Source organism: Podarcis filfolensis (assembly GCF_964270895.1).
Source record: "Podarcis filfolensis genome assembly, chromosome: 4".
In the NCBI taxonomy this organism is placed as follows: Eukaryota; Metazoa; Chordata; class Lepidosauria; order Squamata; family Lacertidae; genus Podarcis; species Podarcis filfolensis.
In genome coordinates, this window is record NC_139607.1 from 17,783,240 (window position 1) to 17,801,402 (window position 18,163).

The window sequence follows — 18,163 nt, forward strand, 5'->3', positions numbered from 1 at the left end:
CCCTAATGTGCAACCATGCTGGCAGGAATAGTTTAGGACTGTGGAGCTAAGTTTTGATATTGATATGTAGCCTCTGGTAAGTCTTGGAAGGATAATAAGCTTTGAAGCATGTCCTGTCCTCTCTTTAACAGTTTTAATCCTTCGTCATTGTTTCCTGGTGTAGAAGGCCCATTGAAGCAACAGATGGAGGAATGAAGCATTCAGTATTAAAGAGTTTTATTCTCTCCCATTGTTTCTAAGATCACACCTTAAACCAACAGGATGCCAAGTTACTCACTGAATTTTGCTTTGTTTTCACTCTAACCTTTCCGAGTCTGGTGTCCTCAGAGATGGGTATTTAAACACATTGCTAGTTGCAAGGATGAAAAGTTTGAAAGTTTACAACCACCGAGCTTCTTAATACAGGCCAGGGGGCACATTTGTAATTTTTCTCCTGTTGTTTCAAGACATTGTCACCTTCAAAGTAATGGTAAGCTGACATATGGAAACGAGGCTGGAAGGATTCACTCCCCCCCCCTAATTTAAGACACCTCAGTGCCAGCTTTATCAACACCAGAAACTGCCGTTCAGCTTTGTCACTCTGAGTCACCGCAGCCTGACAAACAAGTTCCCCATGATGTGCTGTAAAAGGAAGAGTTTTCAGTGCATGCTCTTGGAAATGGAAATGGTTAGCTCCTTAGAGACCCAACACCAGAACAACAGAGGAAATTCCTCACTAAAACAGAGGGCAAAAGAGGAGACAGATCTACATGATATTTGTAGGTGCTGTTTTGGGTGTGTAGACACTAATTTAGAAATAATTGCTGTTCTTCAGATAGATATACAAAGCTGAGCCGGCCCACTCATGACACAAGGTGAAGCACCCAACTCAGGCGGCTGAAGGGCAAGAGGCTGTGCCCCACCATTTCCTCTAAGAGGCCTGCCCCACCACTTCCACAACCTAGAGGGAGTCATTCCAGGGTGCAGTGTTACCTCTCATCTTCCCCAACCCTGGGCAGTGAAGTTTGGTGAGAGCTGGAGTGTTCCTGTATGCCGGTTATGCCGGTTGCCACTCAACTTCCCCTCTTTTTTTTGGGGGGGGAGCCAATTGGCAACACTCTGAACAGTGTCCTGGCTACCATGGAGTTCAGTGAGAGCAGTGGCACAGTGGCAGAAGTGTGGCATAGTGCATAGCTGTCAACTTTTCCCTTTTCTTGCGAGAAATCCTATTCGGAATAAGGGAATTTCCTTTTAAAAAAGGGAAACATTGACAGCCATAGCATAGTGTGGTGTGCCAGGAGGCAACAGTTCCTGTTTCACCTCAGGTGGCAAATCAGGGCTGGCTGCCCCTCTATACAAAGCATGTCACTTTTGGGGATACAGAAATACTTGTATATAAACATGTGCTGTTGTTTTTAAAAAAACTACTTTCTCACAAAGTGTGTGTGTGTGTGTGTGTGTGTGTGTGTGTGTGTCTGTAAACTCAGGGTTGTATCCAGTGCTCCATGACCGGAACTCCACTTGTGACCAATTCACTTCCCCCATCCCTCAAATCTTCTCTGGAGGGTCCATGCTGGCAGTCTTCCACAGCTGAGTTTGAGGGCATTTGCAGGGCTGCAAGGGAGAGGAGAGGAGGGGAAGATTCCATAAGTGGAAGCCTCTTGCACCAGTGGAAAAGGAGTGTTGGATATTGCCCTCAAAGTAAGCATTTATGAATGGAATTCATTGACAAATTAACATTGGCATTGGCATTCTAACATCCACCCCACCCCACCCCACCCCGGGCCAAGAACTGCATCACAAAATTTGGAGAAGTATGAAACAGCCATAGCCAACTCTGTGCATTTGCCATTACTCATTTTCGACCCCCAAACAACTCCAGTGCTACCACCTGAAAGACTAGTCCTGTGTTGAGGCTCACCAGTCCTGAGATCACTTGGATATGAACCTCTCACAGCAGTGGCAGCCCTGGTGTGACCAAGGAGGAGTGATGACTATAATTAAAAAAAAGGAAAACCACCCACGCCCACCTCCCATTGATTAGGCTACATTAGGCCTCTTCTGATGACCTGGCACTGCCTCCAAGCCTCACACTCCATTTTGCAGGCTGGGTAACGTTTTCACACTGCAACTTTTCCAACCGCTTTGATAACTATGACCTATATCAACAAGATGGACAAAGCAGAATTTCTGAAGTGTCAAGAATTTTAATCTGCATGTACATTTTTCAGCAGTATGATTATATGGCTTCAAAAGGTCTCACCATTAATTTGCTTTTAATTCCTTCCTCCCTTCATCTAAAGTAATGGAACAGCAAGGGATATAGGAGCTGATGCAAAAAAAAAAAAAAAAAAACACACCAAAAAAAACCAACCACATTTAATTTGTAGGGCCAGTAAGTGCTGGAAATTGCTGCACTTCATCATTGTGCTTTCCTCAAAAAAAAAAAAAAAAAAAAAAGGATAGATGCTTATGTAGTTGGAGAAAAAGGAGGGGGGCGAGAAAAGCAAGCTATATAATTTATACATGAGAAGCAAAAGCCACCAGGGAAAATGCTCACACTGCTCCCAACATATTGCACACATAAGAAATGAAGGGCTTTTTTAAAATGTATGTATGCAGTTCGTAGAGGCAGCCATATTAAAAAATAAAGAAAACTAAGAGAGTCTGCAGTCCGGTGATAGACATATTAACTCTGAAGTAAGTGTGTTCAGTGGGGCTGATTCCTGGTAGGTCTGGGTGATATCAGCTTTTCAGCATCATGATGTAGTCACGGGAGAGACGGTGATTTCTGCCCGGTACCTCACGGGGCAAAGGCAAAAGCAGATTGTTCCTCCCTCTGCATGCCAGCCGCTGGCAGCAGAGGGACTCAGGAGCAGCAGCGGTTTCACTCGTGGCCTACCACTGTGGCATGTATCGATACATCACCCAGGACTAATTCCTGGTTAGAGGTCTATGACGTTACACCTGGTTTTCTCTCTGTGTATTCGGTACCTTTGCCTTCAGATCAGGGTGTTCCTTCCATCCTCTGCAATCGTTTTCAGTTGACCAACAAACAATATGCCCAATTTTGTGATTTGATTTCCATTGTTGTTGTTTTCCATGTTGCTTGTGTTTGTGCTACGTTTTGAGTATAGTGTTATACTCCTTTCTTAGTTGTGGTTCGGAGTCTTTAAATATTTCCTGCTTATCCCTCCACCCCACCTGCAACCAGCTTTAAAGACTCCATACACAAGGCCTTCTGAATGGACCTGTTTGTCTGAAATTTGCCAGCTTTGCTTCCCAGTGCTATCTCTCATGCATCAGCAATGTTCAGAATGACTGAAGCAAAACACTAGCGGGAGTTAAGTGATTCCTGTTTTACCTACCCCAAAGCTGTAAAGTCTGTTCTTGCGTCAGAACCCTAGAAAGCCACTGTCTGCCTTGAGAAACCTCCAGGGGTGAAGTCAAACTGCTGTGTTAGCAGCACCAAAGCGACCTCCCTTGGACGCAAGTCTGGGCAGTGTATATGGAGGTCCTGGGCTGCCCTGACAACAAGACCCCCCTTCTCAGCCTCACAGATGTGGTCCAAAGGAAAGCAGATACATTTGACACCAGCTTGCCAGAGTTGACAGAGGCATACAATTGACATTGTAGACCAGGCTTCCTCAACCTCAGCCCTCCAGATGTTTTTGGCCTACAACTCCCATGATCCCTAGCTAGCAGGACCAGTGGTCAGGGATGATGGGAATTGTAGTCTCAAAACATCTGGAGGACCGAGGTTGAAGAAGCTTGTTGTAGACAATAGTGAATTAGTCTGACTGGTGTAAGGCAGCTTCATAAATTCCTTCCACATGAGATCCACTAGGTTCATTCTACTACTGGGTAAGGACTGTAGCGAGACCATCTGTCCTACATGCAGAAAATCCTATGTTCAAACCCTGGTGCTTCCAGGTAGGACTGGGGGAAGCACCTGCCTGAAACCCTGGAGAGTTTCTATCAGTGTGGACAATACTAAAATAGATGGTCTGCTTCAGTATAAGGTAGCTTTTATTTGCAAACATAGAGAGGCCCATGGCCTGCCTGCTATACAGCGTTACCTGGAAAAAAGTGCAGACATTCAACTGATTTCCTCAATTCATTATTTTATTTTTTTTGCTTGCTTAAAATGGGGAATATAATATTCCAGTTGTGAAAAGGGGCGGGGAGGACACACACAGCTAGGACAGTCTGCTTAATCCACTTAATTTCTTTCAGGAATAAGAACATTAGGGATGGTGCCAGATGTTTCCTAATCCAATTATCTATTGAGAAAGAAGATGCAATGTTACAGAAAGAAAGAAAGAAAGAAAGAAAGAAAGAAAGAAAGAAAGAAAGAAAGAAAGAAAGAAATGCTTACACAAACTCACACTTTTTGTGAGAGGGAAAGAATAGAGCAGAGTCATCACTGGTCTTTGGATTTCTAAATGTACAAGAGGGCAAATAAATGCTAAGTAAACAAAATAAGAATAGTTCACAATTAAAACCATCCTAAATATGTACACTGAAAGCCTATCTACACAGGAGCTTTCTAAAAAGTAATACAGATTGTGGGTGTGCAATTTTCATCAGGACTGCTGCATCTTGGGAGGAGAGGTTTAACTCTTTGCTCCACAGCCATGATCCTCATGACTTTGTTTACTGGGCTTTCTCTCTCTTTCTGTCCCGACTCTTTAACTTTGTTCCAATTGGGCAAATTCATTGGGCTAAACTGCTACAGATGTCTTCAAGACTGTTATTCAAGATTGCTTCCTATTCTCATTCAAGGAAATATTAGTCATTAAATCCTACCTCCTGTTCTCTTAAACACTCCATATTTGCTGTGAGCACAGAAGGAATAGCAGCTAATCCCCATTTCTGATTCTCTCTGAACAAAAATGATTCCTCTTCTACTTCTTTCCCTGGTAAATCTGCCATCAGATGAGTCACTCTGTACTCTAAATCTGTGGCACATTCAGCTGTACTGCAAGAAGAAAATGATTCACCCACCAAGGTCAATAATATTGATGGTTTGAGGCTACTTAGGGGGGCACATCCACAGTCATTGGAGTCATCTTCAATCCTCATCATGCCATGCTTATCTCCTAAGAGCTATTATAGTGACAGAGACACAGAGTGGTCCAACTTGAATACCAAACAATTTAGAGCAAGTAGGACAAAGATAAGCGAGATAGAAATAAGCATGGCAGAGCTGACTTTTCTTGCTGCAACGAAAGCCAGAAATACTATTACACGTGCTCACACACTTACGCCTGTACAGATGAGACAATTTAGGTGAGTTCAAGCGTGTCGTGCATTCAATTAATGTCATCCATGGAATTCATTCACAAGCTCAAAGCAATTCTGACATCATGATCAGAGAGAATGACAGGGGAGAGAGAACCTTTGTCATAATGAACAAGTCAATTTGCATACTAGATGCTGAGAAATAGCTATTTTTTTAGGTTAATACCATCAGATCGGGGTGTATGGAGTGGTGGGGAGGGGTCATGTCATGCTCCTTCTGTGGTAGGGTTGCCATAGTGAAAATCCGGACACAAAACTTGTTGAGCTCTCTCTCTTTTTGGCCACAGCATTTTTATTTTTTTGCAAAATCATAAAAAGTTAAGTTTTTGAGGATTTTTTAAAGGAAATTCGCCCCAAAAATCTACACTTCTGTATCCTTGGATTGTCAAGACACCCTGGTCTAATTCATGCTGCTTTGTACAAATCCCACTTCATGTCAGACAAAATCCTTGTCTTAGCTTGGGATTCAGGATCCAATTGCAGTTCACATCCCTAAAACACACCACTCTGGAAAGCATCCTCAACAAATGTCCTTATGAATGTTATCCATGATGGTACCACTGGACATTCTTTCTTCTGAGCTCTTGCATTTGGCTGTACATAGAATGAATGGGACTGTGGCACCAAGTGATCTGTGTTATGCCACATTGTGAATTGAAAGTATGCCATATTAAGGAATCACTCAGGTACACAATATTAGAAGCCTCTGCTATGCTTTCTGTCCACTCTATGTGAAGTCAACACTGTGTGGGTGGAATTCATATCACCTATATTTTAATATCTCAAAGACTTGACACCTCTCTGAATTCATATCCTGGGATAAATTACATGAGCATCTAATAAAAATAGCATAGTAGTTAAATGTTCACTTCTGATGCTAGAGTGTAGTACATAATAAAAGCAATTAAAATGCATCCCCTGCAATGTTCAAGTGTTACTTTTCCTACAGTGCATTGTGAAAGCAACAGACAGGCTCACAATAGAGCCATTGCAGATGGAAAGAGCATATTAAGTCACCTCGCAAAACTTATTTTTCTCAGAGATTTTCTGTTTTGTATCATACATTTTTTAAGCCTGTAGGGTGGGGGGCAGACACCAGGAGACCTCCACATGTTGCTGGACTACCACTCTGAGCATCCCTGAACATTGGCCATAATTGGTGGAGCTGATGCTAGTTGTGGTTCGACAAAATCTAGAAGTATCAGGTTCCCTAGCCTCTGATGCAGGGGGACCTAAGGACTTAGTTTCTTCAATGGGTCTAATGGTGGAAGGCTACATGTGACCAAACAACAGTTTGTAACTGTATGAGGAAGTGAGACTCTTCAAGTTCAAACCATAAACTGAAAGAAACTGACAGAGTTTAGACATTTCCTGACATTTGTCATGCTGTGTGTATGTGTATCCCTCCCTTCAACCTTGTTGACTCTTTTCCCCAGCCTTCCCACATTAAGGGGGAGAATCTGAAGTGAAATTCTTTGCATATTCAGCTGAATGCACAACGAATCCTACTGGAAAGTCTGAGAATCATACAAGCATAGAATTATAGAGTTGGACATCTAGTTCAACCCTCTGCAATGCAGAAATCTCAAAGCATCCATGACAGATGGCAATCCAACCTCTGTTTCAAAACCTTTAGTGAAGTAGAGTCCACACATCTTCCCCTGTTGAACAGCTACCCCTCAATTTCTACATTCCAGTCATGAGTCTTATCCGACCAGGTTTAAATAATGCCTATTAGGTAATATTTGCTACCCAGTATTAAGAGCTCAAATTTGTCTTGCTTGTTTCCCATGCTCTGTGCATTAGTATAGATGCTACTGAAACCACAAGTCATGCCCTCCAGCTGCTTTCTTCCTGCCTTTAACCAGGTTTCTATAGCACCATCTCAGTTTCCTGTGCATCAGTGAAGCTATAACCCCAGGTGTTCCCATGCCATCTGCAATATTGTGTCCCTCCCCCTCAGAATTTAAAGCTTTCCTGAACAGTTTTGCAAGACTCTTAGCAAGTACATCATTACAAACGGCTGTAAGGTACAAACCACCTCTTGCCAAAAGTCCTTCCTCAAATACACAAGAGACCATGGTCCATGAGCCAAAACCTTTCCTGATGACAGCATCTGTGCAGCCTGTGGTTTACTTCCAGTATTTCTCTCTCTCTTCCTGGACCATGACCTTCAACAGGAGTGTTGGGGGGGGCACCTTTGTCCCGAGGCTTTTCAGCTTCCTCCCCAGAGTCTCATAGTCCTGTGCTATATGTTGAAGACTGTGTCTAGCAGTACAGTGGTACCTCAGGTTAAGTACTTAATTCATTCCGGAGGTCCGTACTTAACCTGAAACTGTTCTTAACCTGAAGCACTATTTCTGGGTTAGTGGAGTCTGTAACCTGAAGCGTATGTAACCTGAGGTACCACTGTATCATTTCTACCTGCTCAAATATGAAAGAAGGGGTTGTGGTTAGTAGGCTTTATAAGACTTGGCAACTTCTCTATCATGTTGCAAATCTTTTCACCTGGAATATATTACACCTCCCAGGACATCCAGTTTCCTCCACACACTACTGTCCTCCTCAGTAGGGAGTCACCTACCATCACCACATATCTCTATCTCTTCTGGGGAGTGGCAGGAATAGTTCTGTATGCTATATGTTCCACAGCCAACCTGGTGTGTTCTGATATCTGCAATTGCTTTCCTTGCTCCTCTGGCCCAGAATCAGTGTCCAAGGTGACCTCATGGAATCAGTTTTACAGCTCTAGTGACACAGCATGGCTCCTGACAGACACCAGCATTCAAAGGCATCATATTCATATCCAGCATGAGTAGCAGCCAATGGATTTTTCGAATTCCCTTTTAAAGTTATCCAAGTTTGTGAACATAACTAGTGCTGTGCTGAAAATTTGTCCTGTGGTTTCCACACTACAGTTCTCCATCAAATTATGGGGAAAGAAATTCAGTTGAAAAATTATCAAAAGGGAAGGGACTTTTTGGTGAAATGCTCAAGAGAGAGGTGCTTTGCTTTAGTGTCAAGGTGGCCAAGGGGTGCTTGTGAGTGGCCTTCCTTTGATATCCAGGGGTCAGCTTTCCTGGGTTCCCACATTTCTTGAAACCCCCAAGATGTCCATTATCTGAGTCCTTTTGTAAGCACATGGCAGAGCAGGCTGTGCTTACTGTGCACCTAGCTGATAGCTCTTTGTTGTTGTTTTTTGTTGTTTTCAAATAAAAGTTTTCAAAAAATTCACTGTGCAAAGTTTTTGTGGGTTTTTCTTTTTAAAGAAAGGACTTCTTTTAAAACTAAAAGTCAGCACACCAATCTCCAGCACTCAATAGCCAACTTCCCTGTATCCACATACTTAAATTAAAGATCAGAACAAGACATCATGAGGTACCTTCTCCCATGGGTCCTTTTGACATCACAGAGCACTGGTAGCCAAGGGAGTTACAGATGCTCAATGGGAAGAAAACACACAGATCACTCACAGTCGCTTCACAATGGTACAGTAAGCTCACACCCACCTAAAATATAAAGACTAAGCATCTTAAGAAAGAGGCAGAAGTATGGAAGCTTCTTAGGTGCCATCTACAGTATATGTTTTAAGCACTATGCTAACACTTTAAACCATCACAACATCCCCCAAAGGATCCTGAGAATTGTTAGGAGACCCCCTATTCCCCTTACATGGCTACCGCTCCCAGAACTCCCTGGGAAGAGGGATTGTTTGCTAAGCTACTCTGAGAATTGTAGCTCCACGAGGTGAACAGAAGTCCAAAGTGCTTTAAACGGATGTGGCCTAGGCAAAGGTAATTTTTCTTTTCGAGAAAGGACTATTTCCAGCCCTGTGCCACTCACCATTTACCTTGTTTACCTTGGCTTTTTCCATGCAAGAGATATATTTTTAAGACTTCTGATTGTGAAGTCTTGAAATCTGGTTCAACTGATTTTAATTTGACACTGTTATATTATTGAAATGACAGCCTAGCAGTTCGAAAGCATACCAGTGCGAGCAGATAAATAGGTACCGCTGCGGTGGGAAGGTAAAAAGCGTTTCCATGCACTCCAGCACTCTTCATGGTGTCCTGTTGTGCCAGAAGAGGTTTAGTCATGACGGCCACAAGATCCAGAAAAGCTGTCTCTGAACAAATGCTGGCTCCCTGAGCCTGAAAGCGAAGGTGGGCATCACATCCTATAGTCAAATTCGACAGGACTTAACCATCTAGGGGTCCTTTATCTTTTACTTTTACAGTACCTACTGAAATGTGCCCTGAGACCTTATGGTGAAGGATGGGTAAGAAATCCAATCAATAATTACTGATAATACTAATAAAAACTGTGTGCTGTCTGAAGAATGACTTCCTTTTGTCTTGAATCTCCTGCCATTCAATTTCAGCGGGTGACCTTGGGTTCTAATGCCCATTTTCTCCACATCATGTATCTCCTGACTTTTCCCTAAAGTAACATGCGTGCCCCCCTTTAAAAAACCCACCTTTCTAAACTTTCCTTGTAGTGGACTTGCTCCAGGCCTTTTATCAGTTTGTTTCATCTCTGTGTGTGAAGAATCCTGCTTCAGGGAAGCTTGGAGGTTGTGGAGGTGGTGGATTTGGGGGCACTGCATCTACAGGATCACTGATTTGCTTGGTTCTTTCACACTTCATGTCCACATGCATTGTTTGAATGCATGGAAGGGGCTGTATTTCTGAGTAAATGTGTTTCCATTGTTATTTTTCTAGTGTTCCACAGCATGCAGTTTAAAAATTAAAAGTCTGGCTCCGCAGTACTGATTTTGATGAACCTACAAAAATGATAAGCAAACATTGTCATGTTCATCAGTATGTAAAAGGAGAGTTAGCAATCCACACCTTCGACAAGGGCCAGTCTTTTGCAATTCATTTGTCTGTCTGTTTGTTTGGGTAGATTAAATAATTGTCTTCAGGTCCTGTTCTGACGCACCTCTATGAATATAAATGGCAGAAATCTGAATATAGATTGTAATCATTTTTTTATGGTCAAATTGTGCAACTAAACATCATAATGGCTTGGCATCCTTTCCTACACAGAGCTTACATTCAAACAGTACCCAGAGGTTATGGATCTAATTAACAAAATCCACAGCTTGAAGAAATTCCACATTGCCATAAAACATCTTGATTATTCCCTTCTCAATCTGAAGGAAGGCTAATTCACAAGCTTGATAGAGACATGCCTTTTGCAACTATAGAGGTAGTGATAACGCGCTGTCACTCAGGATTTTCACACATTCTGAGTTTTCACAAAGAACAAGCCATCTTTGTGATCACTGATACATTTTTGAAGTCGCAAAGTTTTTCACAAGCACTTAGTACTATTCCTCACAAGAGTGGAACAAGTGAAAGGCTCAGGCTGTTGACATGATTGCCCCTGAGCACCCTTTCCTGTTTTGCTGAGTCCGTTTGGCTCCCTGGTATACTCCAGAGCATAGGGCGAGGGAACAACTGGGAGATGGCTCGAATGCGAGTGGAGGAAAAATCTGGTTGAATGCAATGGAACACTGGTGAGATATCATCAAGCCTACCTAGTGGCAGTGAAGGATGCAAAGAAGGCTTACTTTGCTGCCTCTGTTGCATTCTCATTGTGGCATCCAGCAGAGCTTTTCCAAGTAGTGCAAAGAACAGAAGGAGGTGGCAGAACTGACAGCAGCTCTCTGTGACTTTTTTTGCAAAGCATTTTGAGGATAAAATCGCTTGTCTCCACTGGGATCTTGACACCAGTGTTATAGCAGATGAATCTCAAGGTGTGTCTGGAGCACAATCTAGTCCCATTGTGTTGGATGAGTTTCAGTCGGTATGGCTTGAGGATGCGGACAAGGTGCTTAGATCGGTCTTGTGTCATGACTTGTGTCATGGCTGATAAAAACTACCAGGAAGGGCCAGTGAGGTGATTAATGCTGGACTGGTGTCTTGCCTAGATAACGGACTGGATGAGAGCCAACAAACTGAAACCCAATCCAGATAAGATTGAGGCACTGTTAGTGGGTGGTTCCCTAGACTGTATGGCTGGGAGGTTTTCTGCCCTTCCTCCAAAGGAGTGGGTACGTAGCTTGGGGGTATTATTATACCCTTTGCTGTTGATTGAGGCTCTGGTGGCCTCAGTGGCACAGAGTGCCCTCCATCAGCTTCAGCTGGTGGCCCAGCTGCACCCCTATCTGGACAGGGATAGTCTTGTTAGAATTCCTGCTTCATGATTACAGTAATGGGATTTTTGTCTTTCACATGACAGTGTATGTTTTGACTCCACAGAATGGGATGTGACGGAGACAGGATGTTTGTGTTACTGTGTTCCATGAAGTGGGACTATTGTCCTTTGTTCTTTTTCTCTTTGCTGTCTGATGCTAGAGAGAGGGAGCAGTGCTCCGTGTGTGTTTATATGTAAATGAAGTAGATTAGCCAAAATGATGAGTTGCTGAGGTCTGTTATGCAACTGCGGAAACTCTGCGGATCCCTAAGTGTGCCGATGTCGGTTGGCATCGGTCACTGTGATGTTCGGGATGAAGAAAGCTTCTGAACATAGCTGTCAACGTTTCCCTTTTTTAAAGGGAATTTCCCTTATTCCGAATAGGATTCCTCACAAGAAAAGGGAAAAGTTGACAGCTATGCTTCTGAAGCTCCCAAATGATTGACCAGGAGGGAGAGAACATGCCAGTCGGGCATGTGTCTCTGCCAGGGTCCTACTTGAGTGTAGGACAAGCCTGACAAGCCTAACATCTGTTGTCTATGCTCAGGTAACCTCCAGGTTAGTTTACTGCAGCACGTTATATGTAGACTTACCTCTGAAGATGGTATGGAAACTTCAGCTGATCCAGAATTTAGTTGTCAGGATACTGACTGGGGCAAGACGGTTTGAGCATATTACACCAATCCTGGTCTAACTGCACTGGCTGCCAATTAGCTTCTGGGCCCAATTCAAAGGGCTGGTTTTGACCTATAAAGCCTCAAACGACTCAGGACTGCCTCTCCTTATATAAACCAACCCGGGCTCTGTGATCACCAGAGGTTCGGAGGGTGACAACATGAGAATGGGCCTTTTCTGCAATGGCTTCCCATTGGTGGAATGCTCTTCCAAGGGAGATTTGTCTGGCATCTTCATTTTATACATCTTTAGGTGCCAGACAGAAATGCTTCTCTTCAACCAGGCCTTTGGCTGCTTAAGATTCTATGGACTTTAAAATGTGCTTGTGGGAAGGTTTTCGTTGGTTTTGTTTTTGTTTTGTTTAACTATTCATAACCTTTCCCCTGCATTTTTATCTTGTGAACTGCCCAGAGATCTTTCGATGAAAGGCGGTTTATAAATTCAATAAATAATAATAATAGCTTTTAATCTGTTGCTTTCGAGACCCTTTTTTTAAATAACAGGAGTGCACACTGCTCTCCACTTTCATTCATACGTCTTTCCAATGTAAGGCTGGTATTATCACTGAATATATAACTTAGTGTGCATACAAATCATGCAGCCCCAGCCTGTTCTCCATATTCCTAACTCATGGCACATAATTCCTTAGTCTGACAGCTCCAAAGCAACCCTGGAGGCCAATATTCTTGCTCTTTTGCCATTCTAGTGTCTCTGCAGCAAATTTGTAAGTGGCAGAGAAACAGAAGATTTTGATATATGCCAAGACCTTTCCTGATAATGTGCTAGCTACCCCAGCTCCCTCTCCACAAAAAAATATAATAGGCCTATCAATTTATGTAAGACAAGCAGAGGCACTCGGTTATTTAGAAATTAGTAGAACAAAACATGTGGCTTCCTTCTGAGAGCAGAGGATGTATGTTACTCCTCTCTTGTTCCTTACAGCAGATCAGAATCTCTTTCTCCTCCCCCCCTCTTCTGATTCTAAAATGAGGCAAATAGTTTGGCATCTCACTCCAGTTTAGCTGGGGTGAAACAGCTAAAATCCATTGTTGTTGTGTGAGCAAACATTATAACAATCTTGCCGTTTTAGTGTGGCAATTCAAATCTGGACATTGATGAATAGTTGTGCCTGTTGAACTCTAGCTCATTTGTGAGTTGTATTACTGAATCCCAACTGACTGAACAGGTGCATAGCCCTCCACCCCATCACATGGCATAATGGGATGATGCTTGATTATCAAATACCTTTCAGCCACTGCTATGCTAGATGTGCCCAACTAGCTAAGAAGGAAGAACAATAGCATAGCAAGTTGCACAAGCAGTGCATCCTCTTTTCCATCTGAAAAATGACCTAGCCACTGTGATCCACACGACGGTCACCTCCAGACTTGATTATTGTAACTCACTCTACATGGGGCTGCCCTTGAGACTGACCCAGAAACTCCTTACAGGGTCTTTGCCGCGGGATCACATTCACCCAGTGCTATACCAGCTGCACTGGCTCCTGGTGGAATACAGGATCAGGTTTAAGGTGCTGGTTTTAACCTTTAAAGCCCTATACGGCCTAGGACCCTCGTACCTACGGGACCGCCTCTCCTGGTATGTCCTACGGAGGACCTTATGGTCTTCAAATAAAAACATCTTGGGGATCCCGGGCCACAGGGAAGTTAGGCTGGCCTGAACCAGAGCCAGGGCTTTTTCGGGCATGGCCCTGATCTGGTGGAATGCTCTGTCACAAGAGACTAGGGCCCTGTGGGACTTGACATCTTTCCGCAGGGCCTGCAAGAGAAAGCTGTTACATCAGGCCTTTGGCCAAGGCACAGTCTGACCCCCTCTCTCCTTCTGTAATCCTCATAGAACTCTAGCCCAATGGTTGCCATTAATTTGACTCTGAATTGATTTTAGAATGAATTGACTTTAGAATGTATTTCAATTAATTGATTGTGATTTTATGTTAACTGTGTCATCATCATCAACCTTTATTATGGTCCAGAGACCCAACAAATTGTTACAAAGCAATACTGTGTTGCGTGTGTAGGTCCCCAGGCCACCCCTCAAATAATTTCACACATAACACGTAATTTTAGTTTTGGTTTGGGGGCACTATTTTGGCCACAACTTTATTGAAATACAAAATCAGTGAGTGGTTGTTTAGACATTGGTTATGACTATCTGTCCCCCTGCCTGGGACAGAACTGACATCCCGAGGTCCGGTCGGTAGCCAGTAGAAGGGAAAGACAAACTTGGGGATCATTTGAGCTAAGCGTCGGACCCACGCCGCTCACCCCAGCAGCTCCCCAAGGCTTGCCGGCCCTGGTCCCATGACAGGGATTGGACGAAATCGTGGCAAGCCCCAGGATTCCTTTAACGGAATTCCCTTCAGCGCAACAGGAGGGGCAGGCACAGCCTATCCTGACCCCTCCACCACCAGCATTTTATAACCAATGCCTAACCGCAACCTTACAAGTTGTGACGAATTGCTAAGTAGTAGGCAAAAACCAAATGGCACAGCCAATCAGCCAAATGGCAAAATTCCTACTAGGCCCCTGCACCAAGGCAGACAACCCCATGACAGGCAAAGCAAGGTCAACCGGAAAAAGAGGGCAGGCGGGCGGGTGATCCGATGCACTCTGCAAAGAGAAAGAGAAAACAGAGTGCCCAATATTTAAAGACTATGGTCCCACCCACCCAATTTGCAACATACAATTTGCCCCAGCAACCCGGTTATCCAATCAAAGGACCAGGCAACAACCATTAACTTGCCTGGCAACCATAGGGCTGGCCCAGCGGCCCACACCGCAACACGCGCTCTCATTTAATTGGAGAACACGCTTTATTAACTGTGTTATTTTTACTGTTGTTAGCCACTCTGAGACCAGCTTCGGTTGGGGAGAGCAGGATATAAATAAAATTACTACTACTACTACTACTACTACTACTATTTCTTCTACCTTCTGACTGTAAGCAGTTAGCTTTACTTTGTGGCCTATGGATCACATAACCCTGAATGTGTCATCATTCATAGCTGGTGCTTGGACTGAAGCTGCTTGTGGCATATCACACAGTAAGGCCTCCCAAATGCAGTGTCCAATTGCATTGAACACCCACATGTGAGAAGTTGTTTTTGCTTAAGCACGCATGCTCGAAGTGGGAAAGCTATATATTGGTGGCATGCACAACACTGACCAACTACCTGTTATCCATGCATCCCTAGGGTTGCCATACATCCAGAATTTCCCAGACATACCTGGAATACTGCAGTTGGAAGCAGTGCCATTTTTGCCAATTTCCCTTAAAAATAGCTAAAAGAAAAAAGCTCAACAACTTTTGTGCATGTATGCATACTTTGTGCATCTGGATCACATTTAGTTATCTATTGGCTTGATGGCTCATTGTTCCTCTTCTTATAAATAAAAACAGATGTTTAAAAATTCCACTTTCTTTCCTTTGAATACATTTGACACTGCCCAAACTGTCCAAGGCTCTGCAGAGGAAGGTGAAACACAATCAGCTCCTTGCATCAGCTGGCAATTGCTGAGTCAGGAAGCAGAATGACCTGCTTCCAGCCAAATGCATGGATGATGCCCAACGACAACAGATAGCAAGCCAGAGGCTCCATTTCATGGTATGGGTGATGCAGGAAGTAAAATGGTAGCTGCTAAAATCCTGGCTCAGAATCCCAGGTGCCTTATATTTCTGCACTTTGCCTATATTATTGGTACCAAAAAAAGTGCACCTGAAAGAAATAGGTGTTCAGTAAATTGACCTTTAGGTAAAGGGACCCCTGACCATTAGGTCCAGTCGCGGACGACTCTGGGGTTGCGGTGCTCATCTCACTTTACTGCCGAGGGAGCCGATGTACAGCTTCCAGGTTGTTATGTACTGAGTTGAATAGGATCCAAACTGCAGCAGTCTGATTGGTCCTAGAACAATAGGATCCAAAAGGCAACAGTCTGATTGGTCCTAGAACAATAGGATTCAGAATGCAGCAGTCTGATTGGTCCTAGAACAATGCAGCAGTATGATTGGTTGGCAGGAACCACCCAATCATGCTCCAGATAGAAGTGAATCCACAACTTGATTGGCTTACAGTAGAATTCCGGAATTAGCCAATCATGTGCAGCCCATTGTGTAAATAATGTATATAAAGCAGATACTTTGAGGAGACTTCCATTCCTTCATTCCTCCTCACCACTATGAGCTGAATAAAGAGCATGAAATCACTTTGCGACTCTGAGTATATTTCACAGGTCATGTGGCCAGCATGACTAAGCCACTTCTGGCAAACCAGAGCAGCGCACGGAAATGGCATTTACCTTCCCGCTGGAATGGTACCTATTTATATACTTGCACTTTGATGTGCTTTCGAACTGCTAGGTTGGCAGGAATTGAGCAACAGGAGCTCACCCCGTCGCGGGGATTCGAACCGCCAACCTTCTGATCGGCAAGCCCTAGGCTCTGTGGTTTAGACCACAGTGCCATCCGTGTCCTATAGTATAGTATAGTATAGTATAGTATAGTATAGTATAGTATAGTATAGTACTAGATTATTTTTCAGCTACCACCTCAGCTCCCTCTTTGTATACAAGCACAATGCCGTTCACACTCTAGTCATTTCTGAATGGCTGGTAGAGCAAGAATGCTGCTGAACTTCGAATTCCCATCATCCCTGACCAATGGGATGTTCACAATTCTGGAATCTGGTCCAGAGGCCATTAATTCAGGCAGGCCATTTCTTCCCCATAGGTTAGCAATCCTATGTGGTGGAACTAAGGGAGAGATAAAGGAAATCAGACAGGGGGAATGTATCAGTGGCACAGAGAGGAGGCATAGGTTGAAAGAACAGCAACCAGGAAATGACTCAGCAAACAGAACAAAAAAGACATAGAGAAGATTTACAAAGTTTGTTGAATGATTTTTTTAAATGACTGTTTTATGCAACTCTTCCCTAACTTCTGACTGGTAGCAAACACTTCTGCTAACATTTATGTCTAATGGTAGAAACCTAGTCCAAATCCATATACTAGTGTAAAAACAAAACCTTCAGCAGTAATTATAGCCCATATCACAAATCACACCCGGCCCAGTATTTCCAGAAAACAATATACCAATCCAAACTGTGCACACATCCTAGCAATGGGAAAACGTATGCTCTCTGTGCCTGCTTTCATTTTTCACTTTTTGTGTTTGGGTAAGGCGAGTTATTCCATAGCTTCGAGGGCATCTTCTTAAAAAAAAAACATATTGAATTAAATTGTGTAGAATAAGCACCTCATTTTACATCCTCTATTCTCTTCTACAAGGTTCTTCCCTAAAGAAGAATGGTAGCGCCTGGGGCATGATCTTGCTCCAATCTAGATTAGTGTCACTAGTAAATAATCACTAGTTTTAATGAGAGCAGTTAGATCCTGAGGGATTTACTGTAAGTCTAACATTATACAGTGATTTTCAAAACATGTCATAAAAAATCCTTATTGGCAATATTACCACCCATTATTGCTGCTGAAGATCTTTTCACTCCTGTGAAAGGGGAGACTGCCTGTTCAGCTCTATAAAGCTTATTTGGTGCTCCCTTGAGCCATGGATTTTAACTTCTTTTTCTTACATAGACCCCATGTATATGGTGGGTTAACACAGAAAATGTGTGATGAGTTGGCAATCCACATGGACCTACTGTATACCCCATTGCTTGAACATATAGCAGGCTAGATTATTTTTAATACTTATAGCTGACCTGATATTATATTTGCTGTCTCGTATGGTATGGAAGACAAAGGGTTGTTAAGTATAATTGTTTAACTGCACACTGAAATTGATAAATGTCTGTTCGTGTATTGCTGAAGGGTTTAACATTGGAAAATTCCATTGGAGTATACTAAGAAAGAAGAGAGCTCTTTGAGTTTGTATCTGGGTTGATAATTAACTGAGAGCCAGTGTGGTGTAGTGGTTAAGAGCGGTAGTCTCGTAATCTGGGGAACCGGGTTCGCGTCTCCGCTCCTCCACA